Source organism: Euprymna scolopes, chromosome 7 (genome assembly GCF_053919585.1).
Source record: "Euprymna scolopes isolate OS-2025 chromosome 7, ASM5391958v1, whole genome shotgun sequence".
Lineage (NCBI taxonomy): Eukaryota > Metazoa > Mollusca > Cephalopoda > Sepiida > Sepiolidae > Euprymna > Euprymna scolopes.
In genome coordinates, this window is record NC_136488.1 from 171701776 (window position 1) to 171726850 (window position 25075).

Here is a 25075-nt window from a genome sequence, read left to right on the forward strand (position 1 = left end):
CCTTTAAGATATAAGTAGTGGCCATTGTTGTACGCACAAGCGTGCACATTTCTAGCGCGCGTGCACGACAGTGGCCACCATTTATAACAAAGAATTACATTGCTAATTATCCGGAAAACTACTTGTTTACGGAAAATTTAAATGCGATATTCTTTTTCAGCATACCCGAAAACTTTTAAAATCGTCATTTACTTGCTTTTTAATTCACTTGTACTAAACTATTTGTTTCACAACATAATTCAAATTTTGTGTCTGATCAAACATTTATTTCGTTCGACATTTGTTCAGATTTCATATTCACATTTGTTCATATTTCAGCATGTCATAATCTTTAAAAAAATGTGTTAGTAAGTGTCGCCTTTCCGATAAAATGACATGTATGAGGAAACACCGTGTTTAAGCAATAATGCATTTAAAATAAACTGATTTCATTAATGTTGCATTTTGATATTTGGAAAAAAAAATTTAATTATGAAATGTTCTTTAAAAATAAAGACATATAAAGAATATTAAAATACACGTGAAAACGAATTACAAAGTTTATCAATTTGGTTTGATATGTAGTGGTTCTATGGTGTAATGGTTAGCACTCTGGACTTTGAATCCAGCGATCCGAGTTCAAATCTCGGTAGGACCTTGAGTACTATTATTTTATATTTTGACTTTGTTATACATTCTATATTTTGAATTGATTTTGCCTGTCTGTCTGTATTATTCTACTATAATGGAAAATGAACTTTATCTGTTTGTGTATTTATATTTCCTATGGATTCCGGAACGGCTGGGCCAGTTTTTATGAAGTTTCACACACATGTACTTTATGTTTATGACCGTGTTCTTATATAGGTTTTGTATCGAATGTCTTCGATAAGTATCGATAATCGAAAAAATCCGATGAAAGCAAAAACAGCCGATTTTATCTAACGTTCACACCTTATACAGCCTAACATCACAAGTGCATTTGATAAGTTTTATTACCACACAAGCCGAAAAGCCAGGCATATAAAATCAACAGTAGGTTCTTGAATATGACAGGGGTTCATCCAGAATGAATGTTTCTGTTTAAAGCACAACTGAACTATGACACTAGAATTTTTCATTTTAAACTTAAATTCAAGCTATTATATATAAAAATAATTTTATATAATCAACAGTAAGTTCTCTACAGAGTAATGGAGACTAATATGTATTGCGGATAAAGAAACTGCGAGGAGGCATGTGAAGCTTCCTCCTAGTGAATTGCGATTAGTTCCCAATTTGATTGAAACATTTTGATGACAATAAAAATGTGTGAGTTTGAAAAATTCGTTGATCTTCAACATTAGTTTTCGTCCAAGTAATTTGTGTTAGTTAATCCTGAAAAGAGATGTTTGACATGCAATGAGTAAAATTTTGTTAACTCTGAAAAGGACTGTTTCAATTACTGCTGCCACTAATAGCAAACCGTAGCCATTAAAAACTGATTTTGATCTCTAATTCTTGAGAGGTTGTTAAGAAAGAGGAAATCAATGATGAATTTGAAAGGTGACGTAGCAAGAAATCGTTCTTGCTTCCTCATAAAATTTGGTTTCCTTACTTCAAACACACACACACACACACACACACACACACACACACACACACACACACACACACACACACACACACACACACACACACACACACACACACAGGAAAAAATAATACGTGATCAATTTAGGTGATTTTTGGAATATGACATTTTTTGTTCCATGACATTCTGTACTTTAGCTTTTTGTTCAATTTTTACTTGGTTTCCACCTTAACATTTTCCTTTAAAAAACCGACTTTTCTATATTGTCGGATATGCTGAAAACGAATATTGCATATAAATTTTCTGCAAATAAGCAGTTTTCTTAATATTAAGCAATGTCATCCTTTATGTTATAAGTAGTGGCCATTGTTGTACGCGCAAGCGCGCACATTTCTAGCGCGCGTGCACGACAGTGGCCACCATTTATAACAAAGAATTACATTGCTAATTATCTGGAAAACTACTTGTTTACGGAAAATTTAAATGCGATATTCTTTTTCAGCATACCCGAAAACTTTTAAAATCGTCATTTACTTGCTTTTTAATTCACTTGTACTAAACTATTTGTTTCACAACATAATTCAAATTTTGTGTCTGATCAAACATTTATTTCGTTCGACATTTGTTCAGATTTCATATTCACATTTGTTCATATTTCAGCATGTCATAATCTTTAAAAAATGTGTTAGTAAGTGTCGCCTTTCCGATAAAATGACATGTATGAGGAAACACCGTGTTTAAGCAATAATGCATTTAAAATAAACTGATTTCATAAATGTTGCATTTTGATACTTGGAAAAAAAAATTTAATTATGAAATGTTCTTTAAAAGTAAAAACATATAAAGATTATTAAAATACACGTGAAAACGATTTAGAAAGTTTATCAATTTCGTTTGATATGTAGTGGTTCTATGGTGTAATGGTTAGCACTCTGGACTTTGAATCCAGCGATCCGAGTTCAAATCTCGGTAGGACCTACTCTGCTTGAACTTTGATGTTTTTATCTGGTTGAATAAAATTATTTTATTTCTTTATTTCAAAGATTGAATAAAGATGAAATTGTAGAAAACGTTTAGGGTTGGTTTTTACTGTACACATAGATTCGAAAAAGTTGTCACAAAACAAATATAGAACAAATAAATTTTAGCAAAGGCAAGATAAGTTATTATTCTACCCAACTGGATATGTTTTTAGTGTTTGTATTTAATGTAACATGTTTATTCAGCTCGAAAAACATACAGTGTTTACCGATGTGGTGGAAAATTCAAAATGGCGGCCGACTATCTCTCGGGGACGGCACGTTTGGGAAAAGGAGCTATAAATGAAAAACCGGTCAAAATACTGTTAAAAACCTGTCAAATATATGTCAGCCTATGTCACGGTAGCATATGTTGAGCGAGTTTCTAACAGTACTTTGCCTGTTTTTTTTTTTATTTATAACTCATTTTCCCAAACTTAACGCCTCAAAGAGAGATTCGGCTGCCATTTTAAATTTTCCAATACATCGGTCGACGGTAAACACTGTATGTTTTTCGAGCTAAATGAACATGTTGCATTAAATATAAATACTAAAACATATCCATTTGGATAGAAAAGTAACTTATCTTGCCTTTGATGACATTTATTTGTTCTATATTTATTTTGTGACAACTTTTTCGAATCTATGTGTACAGTAAAACAAACCCTATGTTTATGTATTTTATGAAAAAAAAAATAATTCATTGCGGTTAATAAAAGGAATTTTTGCGCGTAAATTTTATGTAACAATTGTCGCCTGAAAATATTATTTAATGATTTTTCTGAGATGCAGAAACTGTTATTTATTTACATGTTTTCGGCCGTTGCAATCTTCGGACTTTTTCAAATGCTGTTTTCATTGTGTGCTGTATCATCACGTCGCATGAATCGAAAAAGTCTATAATTGAAAGAGGTTTCCCAAATATTTTTGTAGTCATAATTTGGCTTTGTTTTACTATACACATAGATTCGAATAAGGTGTCAAAAAACAAAACAAAAAAACAACAAAAAAAAAAAAACAAAAAAAACAAAACAAAATAAAAACAAAAACAAAAAAGAAAATAAAAACAAATACATAACAAATAACGTTATGAAAGGCATGATAAATTACTTTTCTACCTATCTGGATATTTTTTTAGTTTTTATTTAATGTAAAATGTTTATTGGGTTCTAAAAACATACGGTGTTTATCGGTATATTTGAAAAAGGTCAATGGCGGCTTATGCGCTGTTGAATACGTTAAGTTTGAGAAAATAAATCGAAATTGTAATTGTAGTTTATCAGATGAGAGGGCCTCCTACTATATCGCTAGTAATCTGAACTCCACAGACGATATGTGAATAGGCGCGCATGGAAAGGTGTGTGTTTAGTACTAATTAACGATGTTTTTTTCAAATAACGTAGTCGTCGTGGCCGAGTGGTTAAGGCGATGGCCTAGAAAGCCATTGGGGTCTCCCCGCATAGGTTCGAATCCTATCGGCGACGAAATAGTTTTATACTTACTACTGTCGCTATTAATGACTTTTGTTTATCACTTATATTGTGTAAAAAGAAAAGAAAAAAAAGAAAAAATAGGAAAGTAGTCAGCCATACCCGAGTTAGAAATTAAATTGCTTGCTCCATGACCAGCATTTTCGTGTCGTGCAAACTTATTTATGGATTTAAACAGAGCCATCTTGAATAAAATAAATTAAATAAAAATTGAAGTCAGAACGTTTGCACAATTTTAATATTAGTTAATGAAAGAAAATTATGAAAATAAGATGGTTAAACACTGCAAGTGGTTCTATGGTGTAATGGTTAGCACTCTGGACTCTGAATCCAGCGATCCGAGTTCAAATCTCGGTAGAACCTTGAGTACTATTATTTTATATTTTGACTTTGTTATACATTCTATATTTTGAATTGATTTTGCCTGTCTGTCTGTATTATTCTACTATAATGGAAAATGAACTTTATCTGTTTGTGTATTTATATTTCCTATGGATTCCGGAACGGCTGGGCCAGTTTTTATGAAGTTTCACACACATGTACTTTATGTTTCTGACCGTGATCTTAGATAGGTTTTGTATCGAATGTCTTCGATAAGTATCGATAATCGAAAAAATCCGATGAAAGCAAAAACAGCCGATTTTATCTAACGTTCACACCTTATACAGCCTAACATCACAAGTGCATTTGATAAGTTTTATTACCACACAAGCCGAAAAGCCAGGCATATAAAATCAACAGTAGGTTCTTGAATATGACAGGGGTTCATCCAGAATGAATGTTTCTGTTTAAAGCACAACTGAACTATGACACTAGAATTTTTCATTTTAAACTTAAATTCAAGCTATTATATATAAAAATAATTTTATATAATCAACAGTCAGTTCTCTACAGAGTAATGGAGACTAATATGTATTGCGGATAAAGAAACTGCGAGGAGGCATGTGAAGCTTCCTCCTAGTGAATTGCGATTAGTTCCCAATTTGATTGAAACATGTTGATGACAATAAAAATGTGTGAGTTTGAAAAATTCGTTGATCTTCAACATTAGTTTTCGTCCAAGTAATTTGTGTTAGTTAATCCTGAAAAGAGATGTTTGACATGCAATGAGTAAAATGTTGTTAACTCTGAAAAGGACTGTTTCAATTACTGCTGCCACTAATAGCAAACCGTAGCCATTAAAAACTGATTTTGATCTCTAATTCTTGAGAGGTTGTTAAGAAAGAGGAAATCAATGATGAATTTGAAAGGTGACGTAGCAAGAAATCGTTCTTGCTTCCTCATAAAATTTGGTTTCCTTACTTCAAACACACACACACACACACACACACACACACACACGAAAAAATAATACGTGATCAATTTAGGTGATTTTTGGAATATGACATTTTTTGTTCCATGACATTCTGTACATTAGCTTTTTGTTCAATTTTTACTTGGTTTCCACCTTAACATTTTCCTTTAAAAAACCGACTTTTCTATATTGTCGGGTATGCTTAAAACGAATATCGAATATAAATTTTCCGCAAATAAGTAGTTTTCTGGATATCAAGCAATGTCCTCCTTTAAGATATAAGTAGTGGCCATTGTTGTACGCGCAAGCGCGCATATTTTTGGCGCGCGTGCACGACAGTGACTACCATTTATAACATAAAGAATTACATTGCTAATTATCCGGAAAACTACTTGTTTACGGAAAATTTAAATGCGATATTCTTTTTCAGCATACCCGAAAACTTTTAAAATCGTCATTTACTTGCTTTTTAATTCACTTGTACTAAACTATTTGTTCCCCAACATAATTCAAATTTTGTGTCTGATCAAACATTTATTTCGTTCGACATTTGTTCAGATTTCATATTCACATTTGTTCATATTTCAGCATGTCATAATCTTAAAAAAAATCTGTTAGTAAGTGTCGCCTTTCCGATAAAATGACATGTATGAGGAAACACCGTGTTTAAGCAATAATGCATTTAAAATAAACTGATTTCATTAATGTTGCATTTTGATATTTGGAAAAAAAAATTTAATTATGAAAGATTCTTTAAAAATAAAGACATATAAAGAATATTAAAATACACGTGAAAACGATTTAGAAAGTTTATCAATTTGGTTTGATATGTAATGTTTATGGTGTAATGGTTAGCACTCTGGACTTTGAATCCAGCGATCCGAGTTCAAATCTCGGTAGGACCTACTCTGACTGAATTTTGATGTTTTTATCTGGTTGAATAAAATTATTTTATTTCTTTATTTCAAAGATTGAATAAAGATAAAATTGTAGAAAATGTTTATATTTTTTATGAAAAAAAAAATTTTTTATTGCGGTTAATAAAAGTAATATTTGCGCGTAAATTTTATGTAACAATCGTCGCCTGAAAATATTATTTAATGATTTTTCTGAGATGCAGAAACGTTTATTTATTTACATGTTTTCGGCCGTTGCAATCTCCGGACTTTTTCAAATGCTGTTTTCATTGTATGCTGTATCATCACGTCGCATGAATCGAAAAAGTCTATAATTGAAATAGGTTTCCCAAATATTTTTGTAGTCATAATTCGGCTTTGTTTTACTATACACATGGATTCGAAAAAGGTGTCAAAAAACAAAAAAACAAAAGAAATATATAACAAATAAACGTTATGAAAGGCACGATACGTTACTTTTCTACCTATGTGGATATTTTTTTAGAGTTTTTATTTAATGTAAAATGTTTATTGGGTTCTAAAAACATACGGTGTTTATCGGTATATTTGCAAAAGGTCAATGACGGCTTATGCGCTGTTGAATACGTTAAGTTTAAGAAAATGAATCGAAACGAAAGAATGATACAAAATGCAATTAGAAACCGAGCGAATATATGTAAGCCTATGTAACGATTACATATATTGCTGCTAGGAATTCTGTGGACGTTCAGTGTGAATGGGTATCAGTGAAATATTTTGGACGCCATTAATATCACGACAACATCGACTGACTGTATTGTAATTGTAGTTTATCAGATTAGAGGGCCTCCTACTATATGGCTAGTAATTTGAACTCCGCAGACGATATGTGAATAGGCGCGCATTGAAAGCTGTGTGTTTAGTACTAATTGACGATGCTCATATGACGTAATAGCGTCGTCGTGGCCGAGTGGTTAAGGCGATGGCCTAGAAAGCCATTGGGGTCTCCCCGCATAGGTTCGAATCCTATCGGCGACGAAATAGTTTTATACTTACTACTGTCGCTATTTGTGACTTTTGTTTATCACTTATATTGTGTAAAAAGAAAAAAAAACAAATTGGAAAGTAGTCAGCCATACCCGAGTTAGAAATTAAATTGCTTGCTAGCATTTACATCCATGATGACCAGCATTTTCGTGTCGTGCAGATGAGATATCCAAACTTATCTATGAATTTAAACAGAGCCATTTTGAATAAAATAAAATAAATAAATAAATAAAAACTAACTAAATCAATAAAATAAAATTGAAGTCACAAGTTTTGCACAATTTTAATATTAGTTAATGAAAGATAATTCTGAAGATAAGATGGGTTATTATGGCAAGTGGTTCTATGGTGTAATGGTTAGCACTCTGGACTCTGAATCCAGCGATCCGAGTTCAAATCTCGGTAGAACCTTGAGTACTATTATTTTATATTTTGACTTTGTTATACATTCTATATTTTGAATTGATTTTGCCTGTCTGTCTGTATTATTCTACTATAATGGAAAATGAACTTTATCTGTTTGTGTATTTATATTTCCTATGGATTCCGGAACGGCTGGGCCAGTTTTTATGAAGTTTCACACGAATGTACTTTATGTTTCTGACCGTGATCTTAGATAGGTTTTGTATCGAATGTCTTCGATAAGTATCGATAATCGAAAAAATCCGATGAAAGCAAAAACAGCCGATTTTATCTAACGTTAACACCTTATACAGCCTAACATCACAAGTGCATTTGATAAGTTTTATTACCACACAAGCCGAAAAGCCAGGCAAAATAAATCAACAGTAGGTTCTTGAATATGACAGGGGTTCATTCACAATGAATGTTTCTGTTTAAAGCACAACTGAACTATGACACTAGAATTTTTCATTTTAAACTTAAATTCAAGCTATTATATAAAAAAATAATTTTATATAATCAACAGTAAGTTCTCTACAAAGTAATGGAGACTAATATGTATTACGGATTAAGAAACTGCGAGGAGGCATGTGAAGCTTCCTCCTAGTGAATTGCGATTAGTTCCCAATTTGATTGAAACATTTTGATGACAATAAAAATGTGTGAGTTTGAAAAATTCGTTGATCTTCAACATTAGTTTTCGTCCAAGTAATTTGTGTTAGTTAATCCTGAAAAGAGATGTTTGACATGCAATGAGTAAAATGTTGTTAACTCTGAAAAGGACTGTTTCAATTACTGCTGCTACTAATAGCAAACCGTGGCCATTAAAAACTGATTTTGATCGCTAATTCTTTAGAGGTCGTTAAGAAAGGGGAAATCAATGATGAATTTGAAAGGTGACGTAGCAAGAAATCGTTCTTGCTTCCTCATAAAATTTGGTTTCCTTACTTCAAACACACACACACACACACACACACACGAAAAAATAATACGTTATCAATTTAGGTGATTTTTGGAATATGACATTTTTTGTTCCATTACATTCTGTACTTTAGCTTTTTGTTCAATTTTTACTTGGTTTCCACCTTAACATTTTCCTTTAAAAAACCGACTTTTCTATATTGTCGGGTATGCTTAAAACGAATATCGAATATAAATTTTCCGCAAATAAGTAGTTTTCTGGATATCAAGCAATGTCCTCCTTTAAGATATAAGTAGTGGCCATTGTTGTACGCGCAAGCGCGCACATTTCTAGCGCGCGTGCACGACAGTGGCCACCATTTATAACAAAGAATTACATTGCTAATTATCTGGAAAACTACTTGTTTACGGAAAATTTAAATCCGATATTCTTTTTCAGCATACCCGAAAACTTTTAAAATCGTCATTTACTTGCTTTTTAATTCACTTGTACTAAACTATTTGTTTCCCAACATAATTCAAATTTTGTGTCTGATCAAACATTTATTTCGTTCGACATTTGTTCAGATTTCATATTCACATTTGTTCATATTTCAGCATGTCATAATCTTTAAAAAAAATGTGTTAGTAAGTGTCGCCTTTCCGATAAAATGACATGTATGAGGAAACACCGTGTTTAAGCAATAATGCATTTAAAATAAACTGATTTCATTAATGTTGCATTTTGATATTTGGAAAAAAAAATTTAATTATGAAATGTTCTTTAAAAATAAAGACATATAAAGAATATTAAAATACACGTGAAAACGATTTAGAAAGTTTATCAATTTGGTTTGATATGTAGTGGTTCTATGGTGTAATGGTTAGCACTCTGGACTTTGAATCCAGCGATCCGAGTTCAAATCTCGGTAGGACCTACTCTGACTGAATTTTGATGTTTTTATCTGGTTGAATAAAATTATTTTATTTCTTTATTTCAAAGATTGAATAAAGATGAAATTGTAGAAAATGTTTATATTTTTTATGAAAAAAAAAATTTCATTGCGGTTAATAAAAGTAATATTTGCGCGTAAATTTTATGTAACAATCGTCGCCTGAAAATATTATTTAATGATTTTTCTGAGATGCAGAAACGTTTATTTATTTACATGTTTTCGGCCGTTGCAATCTCCGGACTTTTTCAAATGCTGTTTTCATTGTATGCTGTATCATCACGTCGCATGAATCGAAAAAGTCTATAATTGAAATAGGTTTCCCAAATATTTTTGTAGTCATAATTCGGCTTTGTTTTACTATACACATGGATTCGAAAAAGGTGTCAAAAAACAAAAAACAAAACAAAAGAAATATATAACAAATAAACGTTATGAAAGGCACGATAAGTTACTTTTCTACCTATGTGGATATTTTTTTAGAGTTTTTATTTAATGTAAAATGTTTATTGGGTTCTAAAAACATACGGTGTTTATCGGTATATTTGCAAAAGGTCAATGACGGCTTATGCGCTGTTGAATACGTTAAGTTTAAGAAAATGAATCGAAAGGAAAAAATGATAGAAAATGCAATTAGAAACCGAGCGAATATATGTCAGCGAATGTAACGATTACATATATTGCTGCTAGGAATTCTGTGGACGTTCAGTGTGAATGGGTATCAGTGAAATATTTTGGACGCCATTAATATCACGACAACATCGACTGACTGTATTGTAATTGTAGTTTATCAGATTAGAGGGCCTCCTACTATATGGCTAGTAATTTGAACTCCGCAGACGATATGTGAATAGGCGCGCATTGAAAGCTGTGTGTTTAGTACTAATTGACGATGCTCATATCACGTAATAGCGTCGTCGTGGCCGAGTGGTTAAGGCGATGGCCTAGAAAGCCATTGGGGTCTCCCCGCATAGGTTCGAATCCTATCGGCGACGAAATAGTTTTATACTTACTACTGTCGCTATTTGTGACTTTTGTTTATCACTTATATTGTGTAAAAAGAAAAAAAAAAAAAAACAAATTGGAAAGTAGTCAGCCATACCCGAGTTAGAAATTAAATTGCTTGCTAGCATTTACATCCATGATGACCAGCATTTTCGTGTCGTGCAGATGAGATATCCAAACTTATCTATGAATTTAAACAGAGCCATTTTGAATAAAATAAAATAAATAAATAAATAAAAACTAACTAAATCAATAAAATAAAATTGAAGTGACAAGTTTTGTACAATTTTAATATTAGTTAATGAAAGATAATTCTGAAGATAAGATGGGTTATTATGGCAAGTGGTTCTATGGTGTAATGGTTAGCACTCTGGACTCTGAATCCAGCGATCCGAGTTCAAATCTCGGTAGAACCTAAAATACTATGATTTTTTATTTTGACTTTGTTATACATTCTATATTTTGAATTGATTTTGCCTGTCTGTCTGTATTATTCTACTATAAAAGAAAATGAACTTTATCTGTTTGTGTATTTATATTCCCTATGGATTCCGGAACAGCTGGGTCAGTTTTTATGAAGTTTCACACGAATGTACTTTATGTTTCTGACCGTCATCTTTGATAGGTTTTGTATCGAATGTCTTCGATAAGTATCGATAATCGAAAAAATCCGATGAAAGCAAAAACAGCCGATTTTATCTAACGTTAACACCTTATACAGCCTAACATCACAAGTGCATTTGATAAGTTTTATTACCACACAAGCCGAAAAGCCAGGCATATAAAATCAACAGTAGGTTCTTGAATATGACAGGGGTTCATCCAGAATGAATGTTTCTGTTTAAAGCACAACTGAACTATGATACTTGAATTTTTCATTTTAAACTTAAATTCAAGCTATTATATATAAAAAATAATTTTATATTATCAAATTCAAGCTATTATATATAAAAAATAATTTTATATAATCAAATTCAAGCTATTATATATAAAAAATAATTTTATATAATCAAATTCAAGCTATTATATATAAAAAATAATTTTATATAATCAACAGTAAGTTCTCTACAGAGTAATGGAGACTAATATGTATTGCGGATAAAGAAACTGCGAGGAGGCATGTGAAGCTTCCTCCTAGTTAATTGCGATTAGTTCCCAATTTGATTGAAACATTTTGATGACAATAAAAATGTGTGAGTTTGAAAAATTCGTTGATCTTCAACATTAGTTTTCGTCCAAGTAATTTGTGTTAGTTAATCCTGAAAAGAGATGTTTGACATGCAATGAGTAAAATGTTGTTAACTCTGAAAAGGACTGTTTCAATTACTGCTGCTACTAATAGCAAACCGTAGCCATTAAAAACTGATTTTGATCGCTAATTCTTGAGAGGTCGTTAAGAAAGGGGAAATCAATGATGAATTTTAAAGGTAGCGTAGCAAGACATCGTTCTTGCTTCCTCATAAAATTTGTTTTCCTTACTTCAAACACACACACACACACACGAAAAAATAATACGTGATCAATTTAGGTGATTTTAGGAATATGACATTTTTTGTTCCATGACATTCTGTACTTTAGCTTTTTGTTCAATTTTTACTTGGTTTCCACCTTAACATTTTCCTTTAAAAAACCGACTTTTCTATATTGTAAGATATGCTGAAAACGAATATTGCATATAAATTTTCTGCAAATAAGCAGTATTCTTAATATTAAGCAATGTCATCCTTTATGTTATAAGTAGTGGCCATTGTTGTACGCGCAAGCGCGCACATTTCTAGCGCGCGTGCACGACAGTGGCCACCATTTATAACAAAGAATTACATTGCTAATTATCTGGAAAACTACTTGTTTACGGAAAATTTAAATGCGATATTCTTTTTCAGCATACCCGAAAACTTTTAAAATCGTCATTTACTTGCTTTTTAATTCACTTGTACTAAACTATTTGTTTCACAACATAATTCAAATTTTGTGTCTGATCAAACATTTATTTCGTTCGACATTGGTTCAGATTTCATATTCACATTTGTTCATATTTCAGCATGTCATAATCTTTAAAAAATGTGTTAGTAAGTGTCGCCTTTCCGATAAAATGACATGTATGAGGAAACACCGTGTTTAAGCAATAATGCATTTAAAATAAACTGATTTCATAAATGTTGCATTTTGATACTTGGAAAAAAAATTTAATTATGAAATGTTCTTTAAAAATAAAGACATATAAAGATTATTAAAATACACGTGAAAACGATTTAGAAAGTTTATCAATTTCATTTGATATGTAGTGGTTCTATGGTGTAATGGTTAGCACTCTGGACTTTGAATCCAGCGATCCGAGTTCAAATCTCGGTAGGACCTACTCTGCTTGAACTTTGATGTTTTTATCTGGTTGAATAAAATTATTTTATTTCTTTATTTCAAAGATTGAATAAAGATGAAATTGTAGAAAACGTTTAGGGTTGGTTTTTACTGTACACATAGATTCGAAAAAGTTGTCACAAAACAAATATAGAACAAATAAATTTTAGCAAAGGCAAGATAAGTTATTATTCTACCCAACTGGATATGTTTTTAGTGTTTGTATTTAATGTAACATGTTTATTCAGCTCGAAAAACATACAGTGTTTACCGATGTGGATGTGGTGGAAAATTCAAAATGGCGGCCGACTATCTCTCGGGGACGGTACGTTTGGGAAAAGGAGCTATAAATGAAAAACCGGTCAAAATACTGTTAAAAACCTGTCAAATATATGTCAGCCTATGTCACGGTAGCATATGTTGAGCGAGTTTCTAACAGTACTTTGCCTGTTTTTTTTTTTATTTATAACTCATTTTCCCAAACTTAACGCCTCAAAGAGAGATTCGGCTGCCATTTTAAATTTTCCAATACATCGGTCGACGGTAAACACTGTATGTTTTTCGAGCTAAATGAACATGTTGCATTAAATATAAATACTAAAACATATCCATTTGGATAGAAAAGTAACTTATCTTGCCTTTGATAACATTTATTTGTTCTATATTTGTTTTGTGACAACTTTTTCGAATCTATGTGTACAGTAAAACAAACCCTATGTTTATGTATTTTATGAAAAAAAAAAATAATTCATTGCGGTTAATAAAAGGAATTTTTGCGCGTAAATTTTATGTAACAATTGTCGCCTGAAAATATTATTTAATGATTTTTCTGAGATGCAGAAACTGTTATTTATTTACATGTTTTCGGCCGTTGCAATCTTCGGACTTTTTCAAATGCTGTTTTCATTGTGTGCTGTATCATCACGTCGCATGAATCGAAAAAGTCTATAATTGAAATAGGTTTCCCAAATATTTTTGTAGTCATAATTTGGCTTTGTTTTACTATACACATAGATTCGAATAAGGTGTCAAAAAACAAAACAAAAAAACAAAAAAAAACAAAACAAAAAAAACAAAACAAAATAAAAACAAAAACAAAAAAGAAAATAAAAACAAATATATAACAAATAACGTTATGAAAGGCATGATAAATTACTTTTCTACCTATTTGGATATTTTTTTAGTTTTTATTTAATGTAAAATGTTTATTGGGTTCTAAAAACATACGGTGTTTATCGGTATATTTGAAAAAGGTCAATGGCGGCTTATGCGCTGTTGAATACGTTAAGTTTGAGAAAATAAATCGAAATTGTAATTGTAGTTTATCAGATGAGAGGGCCTCCTACTATATCGCTAGTAATCTGAACTCCACAGACGATATGTGAATAGGCGCGCATGGAAAGGTGTGTGTTTAGTACTAATTAACGATGTTTTTTTTCAAATAACGTAGTCGTCGTGGCCGAGTGGTTAAGGCGATGGCCTAGAAAGCCATTGGGGTCTCCCCGCATAGGTTCGAATCCTATCGGCGACGAAATAGTTTTATACTTACTACTGTCGCTATTAATGACTTTTGTTTATCACTTATATTGTGTAAAAAGAAAAGAAAAAAAAGAAAAAATAGGAAAGTAGTCAGCCATACCCGAGTTAGAAATTAAATTGCTTGCTCCATGACCAGCATTTTCGTGTCGTGCAGATGAGATGCCCAAACTTATTTATGGATTTAAACAGAGCCATCTTGAATAAAATAAATTAAATAAAAATTGAAGTCAGAACGTTTGCACAATTTTAATATTAGTTAATGAAAGAAAATTATGAAAATAAGATGGTTAAACACTGCAAGTGGTTCTATGGTGTAATGGTTAGCACTCTGGACTCTGAATCCAGCGATCCGAGTTCAAATCTCGGTAGAACCTTGAGTACTATTATTTTATATTTTGACTTTGTTATACATTCTATATTTTGAATTGATTTTGCCTGTCTGTCTGTATTATTCTACTATAATGGAAAATGAACTTTATCTGTTTGTGTATTTATATTCCTATGGATTCCGGAACGGCTGGGCCAGTTTTTATGAAGTTTCACACACATGTACTTTATGTTTCTGACCGTGATCTTTGATAGGTTTTGTATCGAATGTCTTCGATAAGTATCGATAATCGAAAAAATCCGATGAAAGCAAAAACAGCCGATTTTTATCTAACGTTAACACCTTATACAGCCTAACATCACAAGTGCATTTGATAAGTTTTATTACCACACAAGCCGAAAAGCCAGGCATATAAAATCAACAGTAGGTTCTTGAATATGACAGGGGTTCATCCAGAATGAATGTTTCTGTTTAAAGCACAACTGAACTATGACACTAGAATTTTTCATTTTAAACTTAAATTCAAGCTATTATATATAAAAATAATTTTATATAATCAACAGTCAGTTCTCTACAGAGTAATGGAGACTAATATGTATTACGGATTAAGAAACTGCGAGGAGGCATGTGAAGCTTCCTCCTGGTGAATTGCGATTAGTTCCCAATTTGATTGAAACATTTTGATGACAATAAAAATGTGTGAGTTTGAAAAATTCGTTGATCTTCAACATTAGTTTTCGTTCAAGTAATTTGTGTTAGTTAATCCTGAAAAGAGATGTTTGACATGCAATGAGTAAAATGTTGTTAACTCTGAAAAGGACTGTTTCAATTACTGCTGCTACTAATAGCAAACCGTAGCCATTAAAAACTGATTTTGATCTCTAATTTTTGAGAGGTCGTTAAGAGTGAGGAAATCAATGATGAATTTTAAAGGTGGCGTAGCAAGACATCGTTCTTGCTTCCTCATAAAATTTGGTTTCCTTACTTCAAACACACACACACACGAAAAAATAATACGTGATCAATTTAGGTGATTTTTGGAATATGACATTTTTTGTTCCATGACATTCTGTACTTTAGCTTTTTGTTCAATTTTTACTTGATTTCCACCTTAACATTTTCCTTTAAAAAACCGACTTTTCGATATTGTCGGGTATGCTGAAAACGAATATCGAATATAAATTTTCCGCAAACAAGTAGTTTTCTGGATATAAAGCAATGTCCTCCTTTAAGATATAAGTAGTGGCCATTGTTGTATGCGCAAGCGCGCATATTTTTGGCGCGCGTGCACGACAGTGGCCACCATTTATAACATAAATAATTACATTGCTAATTATCCGGAAAACTACTTGTTTACGGAAAATTTTAATGCGATATTCTTTTTCAGCATACCCGAAAACTTTTAAAATCGTAATTTACTTGCTTTTTAATTCACTTGTACTAAACTATTTGTTTCACAACATAATTCAAATTTTGTGTCTGATCAAACATTTATTTCGTTCGACATTTGTTCAGATTTCATATTCACATTTGTTCATATTTCAGCATGTCATAATCTTTAAAAAAATGTGTTAGTAAGTGTCGCCTTTCCGATAAAATGACATGTATGAGGAAACACCGTGTTTAAGCAATAATGCATTTAAAATAAACTGGTTTCATTAATGTTGCATTTTGATATTTGGAAAAAAAAATTTAATTATGAAATGTTCTTTAAAAGTAAAAACATACAAAGAATATTAAAATACACGTGAAAACGATGTAGAAAGTTTATCAATTTCGTTTGACATGTAGTGGTTCTATGGTGTAATGGTTAGCACTCTGGACTTTGAATCCAGCGATCCGAGTTCAAATCTCGGTAGGACCTACTCTGACTGAATTTTGATGTTTTTATCTGGTTGAATAAAATTATTTTATTTCTTTATTTCAAAGATTGAATAAAGATGAAATTGTAGAAAATGTTTATATTTTTTATGAAAAAAAAAAAAAAAAAGAAATAATTTCATTGCGGTTAATAAAAGTAATATTTGCGCGTAAATTTTATGTAACAATCGTCGCCTGAAAATATTATTTTATGATTTTTCTGAGATGCAGAAACGTTTATTTATTTACATGTTTTCGGCCGTTGCAATCTTCGGACTTTTTTAAATGCTGTTTTCATTGTATGTTGTATCATCACGTCGCATGAATCGAAAAAGTCTATAATTGAAATAGGTTTCCCAAATATTTTTGTAGTCATAATTCGGCTTTGTTTTACTATACACATGGATTCGAAAAAGGTGTCAAAAAACAAAAAAACAAAAGAAATATATAACAAATAAACGTTATGAAAGGCACGATAAGTTACTTTTCTACCTATGTGGATATTTTTTTAGAGTTTTTATTTAATCTAAAATGTTTATTGGGTTCTAAAAACATACGGTGTTTATCGGTATATTTGCAAAAGGTCAATGACGGCTTTGAATACGTTAAGTTTAAGAAAATGAATCGAAAGGAAAAAATGATAGAAAATGCAATTAGAAACCGAGCGAATATATGTCAGCGAATGTAACGATTACATATATTGCTGCTAGGCATTCTGTGGTCGTTCAGTGTGAATGGATATCAGTGAAATATTTTGGACGCCATTAATATCACGACAACATCGACTGACTGTATTGTAATTGTAGTTAATCAGATTAGAGGGCCTCCTACTATATCGCTAGTAATTTGAACTCCGCAGACGATATGTGAAGAGGCGCGCATTGAAAGCTGTGTGTTTAGTCAAGACCGTCTTAAAAGACAAGATGGCCGGTGGGCAAAAATAATTTAATCTGCTGACGTCATCACGGATAGTCCATACCGGTGACACCGGTAGTCACCGGTAGGCACTCGTAACGTCTTGAAATCAGTGTAATATTTCTTTTTTTTTATTAAAATGCCTTCACGGTGCATCGTTCCAACTTGCTGAGGAAATTATCGTAAAGGACCAAAAAGTGACAGTATTTTCATTTCCGAAAGATAAAGAATTATAATGCAGTAAAAAAAAAAAAGATTTTACACCATCTCCATTCAGCAAAGTAAGTTTTAACGTGCCCCCCCCGTATTTAACACGATGTAACTATAATTTAATTCAATATTATCATCCTAAATGTTCTACCATTCAAAAGAAGAAGCTTCAAATAAATTGCTAATATTAAAAAAAATTTTTTTACAGCATACAAAACTACTGAAAATGCGAGACAACATCGACTCTTTAAAACACGATTTTATAAAGCTGTTGACACGCGTTTTAAAAATCTAACAAAAATTAATTTTCCTGAAATTTTTCAATATTTAAAAATAAATTATGCCGCCTGATAAAATTTTTAAACTTTTTTTTAAAGCTAGAAAGATAAAATTAAAAAATACTTATCTATATATATATATATATATATATATATATATATATATATATATATATATATATATATATATATATATATATATATATATATATATGAAACTAAACTAAAAAAAAAAAAACGCGCGTTCACTCGTGGTCTTAAACAGTCTTGGCGGACAAGATCAAAGTGTAGTATCTGTTCTCCAGATGCTGCATTCTATTTCTTGTTCTCTTTCGGTGGAGGAGAAATCCTTCACGACTGAGACAATTTTTATTTTTGTACCTTTTCTCCACGTTAAAAAACGACCCTGGTGTCTAACTCTGTCCCGTGGGGAGGCATAGTAAATAGGTACAATTCATTTCATTAACGTAATTGGGTTTGTATTACTGTACACATAGATTCGAAAAAGTTGTCAAAAACAAATATATAACAAATAAATGTTATCAAAGGCAAGATCAGTTACTTTTCTACCAAATATTTTTCGTGTTTTTATTCAATGTAACATGTTTATTCAGCTCGAAAAACATACAGTGTTTACCGATGTATTCGAAAATTCAAGATGGCGTCTGATTCTCTCTTTAACACGGTAAGTTTGGGATAAGGTGTTATAAATAAAAAACTATACAACATACTATTAAAAACCCGCCGAATATATGTCAACCTATGTCACGGTAACATATATTGAGCGAGTTTTTAACAGTATTTTATCCGGTTTTGTATTTATAACACCTTTTCCCAAACTTACCGTGTTAAAGAGAGAATCAGACGCCATCTGGAATTTTCGAATACATCGGTAAACACTATGTTTTTCGAGCTGAATAAACATGTTACATTGAATAAAAACACGAAAAATATATCCAGTTTGGTAGAAAAGTAACTTATCTTGCCTTTGATAACATTTGTTATATATTTGTTTTTTGACAACTTTTTCGAATCTATGTGTACAGTAATACGAACCCACGTATTTTAACAAACTGAAAATATGGATATAAAAAAATGATTTTGCATGTTATTTTTGTTATGTGGTGAAATAATCTTAAATAAGAAACATGATTTTTTTCTTTAGGTTAATTTTTTTACTGTGCAATATTTTATGAATTTATTACAAATATTGTTTTTGATTTTGAAAAAATATTGTGGTTCATTTTGATTAAAAAATATTCATTTTGATTACAAAATATTCATTTTGATTAAAAAATATTCATTTTGATTTTAAAAAAATATTCATTTTGATTAAAAAAATAGTTTAATTTTAATATTTCAAATGTTTTGCTTGTGTTCTGCTTCAAATATTCATAATCTTACATGCATAATTTTCATTTAATTATATTAAATAAACTTCAAGTTTATTTCAAATCAAATCGTGTTCCTTCACTTTTTTAAAATGTAATTTATAAGTAATAAAAGAACGCATTCTAATCTTTAAAATCTATAATACAACGAAATATTCAATTGCTTATAATATACTTAAACAAATAACTTGTGTTTTTTTAATTATTTTTTTATTATTAATATTAGATGAGTTTCAGTATAAATCATCGTGTTCTTTCTTTATTTCTTTATTTTAATCCAATTTTGAAGTTTTGTAACGCTGTCTGTAAAAATTACTGTTCATTATTGACAGTCTAAGAGTTCCACATATCTTGCTTGTTGGGACCTCGGCGATGACGTCATTTTTTCAGCTGGCCGGCCATCTTTATAACGAAGGCCACGGTTTAGTACTAATTGACGATGCTCAATTCACGTAATAGCGTCGTCGTGGCCGAGTGGTTAAGGCGATGGCCTAGAAAGCCATTGGGGTCTCCCCGCATAGGTTCGAATCCTATCGGCGACGAAATAGTTTTATACTTACTACTGTCGCTATTTGTGACTTTTGTTTATCACTCTTATTGTGTAAAAAGAAAAAAAAACAAATTGGAAAGTAGTCAGCCATACCCGAGTTAGAAATTAAATTGCTTGCTAGCATTTACATCCATGACCAGCATTTTCGTGTCGTGCAGATGAGATATCCAAACTTATTTATGAATTTAAACAGAGCCATTTTGAATAAAATAAAATAAATAAATAAATAAAAACTAACTAAATCAATAAAATAAAATAAAATTGAAGTCATAAGTTTTGCACAATTTTAATATTAGTTAATGAAAGATAATTCTGAAGATAAGATGGGTTATTATGGCAAGTGGTTCTATGGTGTAATGGTTAGCACTCTGGACTCTGAATCCAGCGATCCGAGTTCAAATCTCGGTAGAACCTTAAATACTATTATTTTTTATTTTGACTTTGTTATACATTCTATATTTTGAATTGATTTTGCCTGTCTGTCTGTATTATTCTACTATAAAAGAAAATGAACTTTATCTGTTTGTGTATTTATATTCCCTATGGATTCCGGAACAGCTGGGTCAGTTTTAATGAAGTTTCACACGAATGTACTTTATGTTTTTGACCGTGATCTTTGATAGGTTTTGTATCGAATGTCTTCGATAAGTATCGATAATCGAAAAAATCCGATGAAAGCAAAAACAGCCGATTTTATCTAACGTTCACACCTTATACAGCCTAACATCACACGTTCATTTGATAAGTTTTATTACCACACAAGCCGAAAAGCCAGGCATATAAAATCAACAGTAGGTTCTTGAATATGACAGGGGTTCATCCAGAATGAATGTTTCTGTTTAAAGCACAACTGAACTATGACACTAGAATTTTTCATTTTAAACTTAAATTCAAGCTATTATATATAAAAATAATTTTATATAATCAACAGTCAGTTCTCTACAGAGTAATGGAGACTAATATGTATTACGGATTAAGAAACTGCGAGGAGGCATGTGAAGCTTCCTCCTAGTGAATTGCGATTAGTTCCCAATTTGATTGAAACATTTTGATGACAATAAAAATGTGTGAGTTTGAAAAATTCGTTGATCTTCAACATTAGTTTTCATTCAAGTAATTTGTGTTAGTTAATCCTGAAAAGAGATGTTTGACATGCAATGAGTAAAATGTTGTTAACTCTGAAAAGGACTGTTTCAATTACTGCTGCCACTAATAGCAAACCGTAGCCATTAAAAACTGATTTTGATCTCTAATTCTTGAGAGGTTGTTAAGAAAGAGGAAATCAATGATGAATTTGAAAGGTGACGTAGCAAGAAATCGTTCTTGCTTCCTCATAAAATTTGGTTTCCTTACTTCAAACACACACACACACACACACGAAAAAATAATACGTGATCAATTTAGGTGATTTTTGGAATATGACATTTTTTGTTCCATGACATTCTGTACTTTAGCTTTTTGTTCAATTTTTACTTGGTTTCCACCTTAACATTTTCCTTTAAAAAACCGACTTTTCTATATTGTCGGGTATGCTTTAAACGAATATCGAATATAAATTTTCCGCAAATAAGTAGTTTTCTGGATATCAAGCAATGTCCTCCTTTAAGATATAAGTAGTGGCCGTTGTTGTACGCGCAAGCGCGCATATTTTTGGCGCGCGTGCACGACAGTGACCACCATTTATATCATAAAAGAATTACATTGCTAATTATCCGGAAAACTACTTGTTTACGGAAAATTTAAATGCGATATTCTTTTTCAGCATACCCGAAAACTTTTAAAATCGTCATTTACTTGCTTTTTAATTCACTTGTACTAAACTATTTGTTTCCCAACATAATTCAAATTTTGTGTCTGATCAAACATTTATTTCGTTCGACATTTGTTCAGATTTCATATTCACATTTGTTCATATTTCAGCATGTCATAATCTTTAAAAAATGTGTTAGTAAGTGTCGCCTTTCCGATAAAATGACATGTATGAGGAAACACCGTGTTTAAGCAATAATGCATTTAAAATAAACTGATTTCATTAATGTTGCATTTTGATATTTGGAAAAAAAAATTTAATTATGAAATGTTCTTTAAAAATAAAGACATATAAAGAATATTAAAATACACGTGAAAACGATTTAGAAAGTTTATCAATTTGGTTTGATATGTAGTGGTTCTATGGTGTAATGGTTAGCACTCTGGACTTTGAATCCAGCGATCCGAGTTCAAATCTCGGTAGGACCTACTCTGACTGAATTTTGATGTTTTTATCTGGTTGAATAAAATTATTTTATTTCTTTATTTCAAAGATTGAATAAAGATGAAATTGTAGAAAATGTTTATATTTTTTATGAAAAAAAAAAATTTCATTGCGGTTAATAAAAGTAATATTTGCGCGTAAATTTTATGTAACAATCGTCGCCTGAAAATATTATTTAATGATTTTTCTGAGATGCAGAAACGTTTATTTATTTACATGTTTTCGGCCGTTGCAATCTCCGGACTTTTTCAAATGCTGTTTTCATTGTATGCTGTATCATCACGTCGCATGAATCGAAAAAGTCTATAATTGAAATAGGTTTCCCAAATATTTTTGTAGTCATAATTCGGCTTTGTTTTACTATACACATGGATTCGAAAAAGGTGTCAAAAAACAAAAAACAAAACAAAAGAAATATATAACAAATAAACGTTATGAAAGGCACGATAAGTTACTTTTCTACCTATGTGGATATTTTTTAGAGTTTTTATTTAATGTAAAATGTTTATTGTTTTCTAAAAACATACGGTGTTTATCGGTATATTTGCAAAAGGTCAATGACGGCTTATGCGCTGTTGAATACGTTAAGTTTAAGAAAATGAATCGAAACGAAAAAATGATACAAAATGCAATTAGAAACCGAGCGAATATATGTCAGCGAATGTAACGATTACATATATTGCTGCTAGGAATTCTGTGGACGTTCAGTGTGAATGGGTATCACTGAAATATTTTGGACGCCATTAATATCACGACAGCATCGACTGACTGTATTGTAATTGTAGTTTATCAGATTAGAGGGCCTCCTACTATATGGCTAGTAATTTGAACTCCGCAGACGATATGTGAATAGGCGCGCATTGAAAGCTGTGTGTTTAGTACTAATTGACGATGCTCATATGACGTAATAGCGTCGTCGTGGCCGAGTGGTTAAGGCGATGGCCTAGAAAGCCATTGGGGTCTCCCCGCATAGGTTCGAATCCTATCGGCGACGAAATAGTTTTATACTTACTACTGTCGCTATTTGTGACTTTTGTTTATCACTGATATTGTGTAAAAAGAAAAAAAAAACAAATTGGAAAGTAGTCAGCCATACCCGAGTTAGAAATTAAATTGCTTGCTAGCATTTACATCCATGATGACCAGCATTTTCGTGTCGTGCAGATGAGATATCCAAACTTATCTATGAATTTAAACAGAGCCATTTTGAATAAAATAAAATAAATAAATAAATAAAAACTAACTAAATCAATAAAATAAAATTGAAGTGACAAGTTTTGCACAATTTTAATATTAGTTAATGAAAGATAATTCTGAAGATAAGATGGGTTATTATGGCAAGTGGTTCTATGGTGTAATGGTTAGCACTCTGGACTCTGAATCCAGCGATCCGAGTTCAAATCTCGGTAGAACCTTAAATACTATGATTTTTTATTTTGACTTTGTTATACATTCTATATTTTGAATTGATTTTGCCTGTCTGTCTGTATTATTCTACTATAAAAGAAAATGAACTTTATCTGTTTGTGTATTTATATTCCCTATGGATTCCGGAACAGCTGGGTCAGTTTTTATGAAGTTTCACACGAATGTACTTTATGTTTCTGACCGTGATCTTTGATAGGTTTTGTATCGAATGTCTTCGATAAGTATCGATAATCGAAAAAATCCGATAAAAGCAAAAACAGCCGATTTTATCTAACGTTAACACCTTATACAGCCTAACATCACAAGTGCATTTGATAAGTTTTATTACCACACAAGCCGAAAAGCCAGGCATATAAAATCAACAGTAGGTTCTTGAATATGACAGGGGTTCATCCAGAATGAATGTTTCTGTTTAAAGCACAACTGAACTATGACACTAGAATTTTTCATTTTAAACTTAAATTCAAGCTATTATATATAAAAATAATTTTATATAATCAACAGTCAGTTCTCTACAGAGTAATGGAGACTAATATGTATTGCGGATAAAGAAACTGCGAGGAGGCATGTGAAGCTTCCTCCTGGTGAATTGCGATTCGTTCCCAATTTGATTGAAACATTTTGATGACAATAAAAATGTGTGAGTTTGAAAAATTCGTTGATCTTCAACATTAGTTTTCGTCCAAGTAATTTGTGTTAGTTAATCCTGAAAAGAGATGTTTGACATGCAATGAGTAAAATGTTGTTAACTCTGAAAAGGACTGTTTCAATTACTGCTGCCACTAATAGCAAACCGTAGCCATTAAAAACTGATTTTGATCTCTAATTCTTGAGAGGTTGTTAAGAAAGAGGAAATCAATGATGAATTTGAAAGGTGACGTAGCAAGAAATCGTTCTTGCTTCCTCATAAAATTTGTTTTCCTTAGTTCAAACACACACACACGAAAAAATAATACGTGATCAATTTAGGTGATTTTTGGAATATGACATTTTTTGTTCCATGACATTCTGTACTTTAGCTTTTTGTTCAATTTTTACTTGTTTTCCACCTTAACATTTTCCTTTAAAAAACCGACTTTTCTATATTGTCGGGTATGCTTAAAACGAATATCGAATATATATTTTCCGCAAATAAGTAGTTTTCTGGATATCAAGCAATGTCCTCCTTTAAGATATAAGTAGTGGCCATTGTTTTACGCGCAAGCGCGCATATTTTTGGCGCGCGTGCACGACAGTGACCACCATTTATAACATAAAAGAATTACATTGCTAATTATCCGGAAAACTACTTGTTTACGGAAAATTTAAATGCGATATTCTTTTTCAGCATACCCGAAAACTTTTAAAATCGTCATTTACTTGCTTTTTAATTCACTTGTACTAAACTATTTGTTTCCCAACATAATTCAAATTTTGTGTCTGATCAA

At 31.4% G+C, this 25075-nt stretch overlaps 19 non-coding genes across 19 annotated transcripts; all 19 read left to right on the forward strand.

Moving 5' to 3' along the window:
- Nucleotides 1-565: 565 nt before the first annotated feature.
- Nucleotides 566-637, forward strand: Trnaq-uug (transfer RNA glutamine (anticodon UUG)). Its single transcript has one exon. It is a non-coding gene; the product is annotated as a tRNA-Gln (tRNA).
- A 1821-nt stretch (nucleotides 638-2458) lies between these two features.
- Trnaq-uug (transfer RNA glutamine (anticodon UUG)) lies at nucleotides 2459-2530 on the forward strand. The gene has a single exon. It is a non-coding gene; the product is annotated as a tRNA-Gln (tRNA).
- Nucleotides 2531-3973: 1443 nt separating this feature from the next.
- Nucleotides 3974-4055, forward strand: Trnas-aga (transfer RNA serine (anticodon AGA)). The gene has a single exon. It is a non-coding gene; the product is annotated as a tRNA-Ser (tRNA).
- Nucleotides 4056-4352: 297 nt separating this feature from the next.
- Trnaq-cug (transfer RNA glutamine (anticodon CUG)) lies at nucleotides 4353-4424 on the forward strand. Its single transcript has one exon. It is a non-coding gene; the product is annotated as a tRNA-Gln (tRNA).
- Nucleotides 4425-6190: 1766 nt separating this feature from the next.
- Nucleotides 6191-6260, forward strand: Trnaq-uug (transfer RNA glutamine (anticodon UUG)). The gene has a single exon. It is a non-coding gene; the product is annotated as a tRNA-Gln (tRNA).
- A 926-nt stretch (nucleotides 6261-7186) lies between these two features.
- On the forward strand, nucleotides 7187-7268 carry Trnas-aga (transfer RNA serine (anticodon AGA)). The gene has a single exon. It is a non-coding gene; the product is annotated as a tRNA-Ser (tRNA).
- Nucleotides 7269-7616: 348 nt separating this feature from the next.
- Trnaq-cug (transfer RNA glutamine (anticodon CUG)) lies at nucleotides 7617-7688 on the forward strand. The gene has a single exon. It is a non-coding gene; the product is annotated as a tRNA-Gln (tRNA).
- Nucleotides 7689-9445: 1757 nt separating this feature from the next.
- On the forward strand, nucleotides 9446-9517 carry Trnaq-uug (transfer RNA glutamine (anticodon UUG)). Its single transcript has one exon. It is a non-coding gene; the product is annotated as a tRNA-Gln (tRNA).
- A 928-nt stretch (nucleotides 9518-10445) lies between these two features.
- Trnas-aga (transfer RNA serine (anticodon AGA)) lies at nucleotides 10446-10527 on the forward strand. Its single transcript has one exon. It is a non-coding gene; the product is annotated as a tRNA-Ser (tRNA).
- Nucleotides 10528-10881: 354 nt separating this feature from the next.
- On the forward strand, nucleotides 10882-10953 carry Trnaq-cug (transfer RNA glutamine (anticodon CUG)). Its single transcript has one exon. It is a non-coding gene; the product is annotated as a tRNA-Gln (tRNA).
- Nucleotides 10954-12823: 1870 nt separating this feature from the next.
- Trnaq-uug (transfer RNA glutamine (anticodon UUG)) lies at nucleotides 12824-12895 on the forward strand. Its single transcript has one exon. It is a non-coding gene; the product is annotated as a tRNA-Gln (tRNA).
- A 1449-nt stretch (nucleotides 12896-14344) lies between these two features.
- On the forward strand, nucleotides 14345-14426 carry Trnas-aga (transfer RNA serine (anticodon AGA)). Its single transcript has one exon. It is a non-coding gene; the product is annotated as a tRNA-Ser (tRNA).
- Nucleotides 14427-14736: 310 nt separating this feature from the next.
- Nucleotides 14737-14808, forward strand: Trnaq-cug (transfer RNA glutamine (anticodon CUG)). Its single transcript has one exon. It is a non-coding gene; the product is annotated as a tRNA-Gln (tRNA).
- Nucleotides 14809-16554: 1746 nt separating this feature from the next.
- Nucleotides 16555-16626, forward strand: Trnaq-uug (transfer RNA glutamine (anticodon UUG)). The gene has a single exon. It is a non-coding gene; the product is annotated as a tRNA-Gln (tRNA).
- A 3250-nt stretch (nucleotides 16627-19876) lies between these two features.
- Nucleotides 19877-19958, forward strand: Trnas-aga (transfer RNA serine (anticodon AGA)). Its single transcript has one exon. It is a non-coding gene; the product is annotated as a tRNA-Ser (tRNA).
- A 350-nt stretch (nucleotides 19959-20308) lies between these two features.
- Trnaq-cug (transfer RNA glutamine (anticodon CUG)) lies at nucleotides 20309-20380 on the forward strand. The gene has a single exon. It is a non-coding gene; the product is annotated as a tRNA-Gln (tRNA).
- A 1752-nt stretch (nucleotides 20381-22132) lies between these two features.
- Nucleotides 22133-22204, forward strand: Trnaq-uug (transfer RNA glutamine (anticodon UUG)). Its single transcript has one exon. It is a non-coding gene; the product is annotated as a tRNA-Gln (tRNA).
- A 928-nt stretch (nucleotides 22205-23132) lies between these two features.
- Trnas-aga (transfer RNA serine (anticodon AGA)) lies at nucleotides 23133-23214 on the forward strand. The gene has a single exon. It is a non-coding gene; the product is annotated as a tRNA-Ser (tRNA).
- Nucleotides 23215-23563: 349 nt separating this feature from the next.
- Nucleotides 23564-23635, forward strand: Trnaq-cug (transfer RNA glutamine (anticodon CUG)). Its single transcript has one exon. It is a non-coding gene; the product is annotated as a tRNA-Gln (tRNA).
- Nucleotides 23636-25075: the final 1440 nt, after the last annotated feature.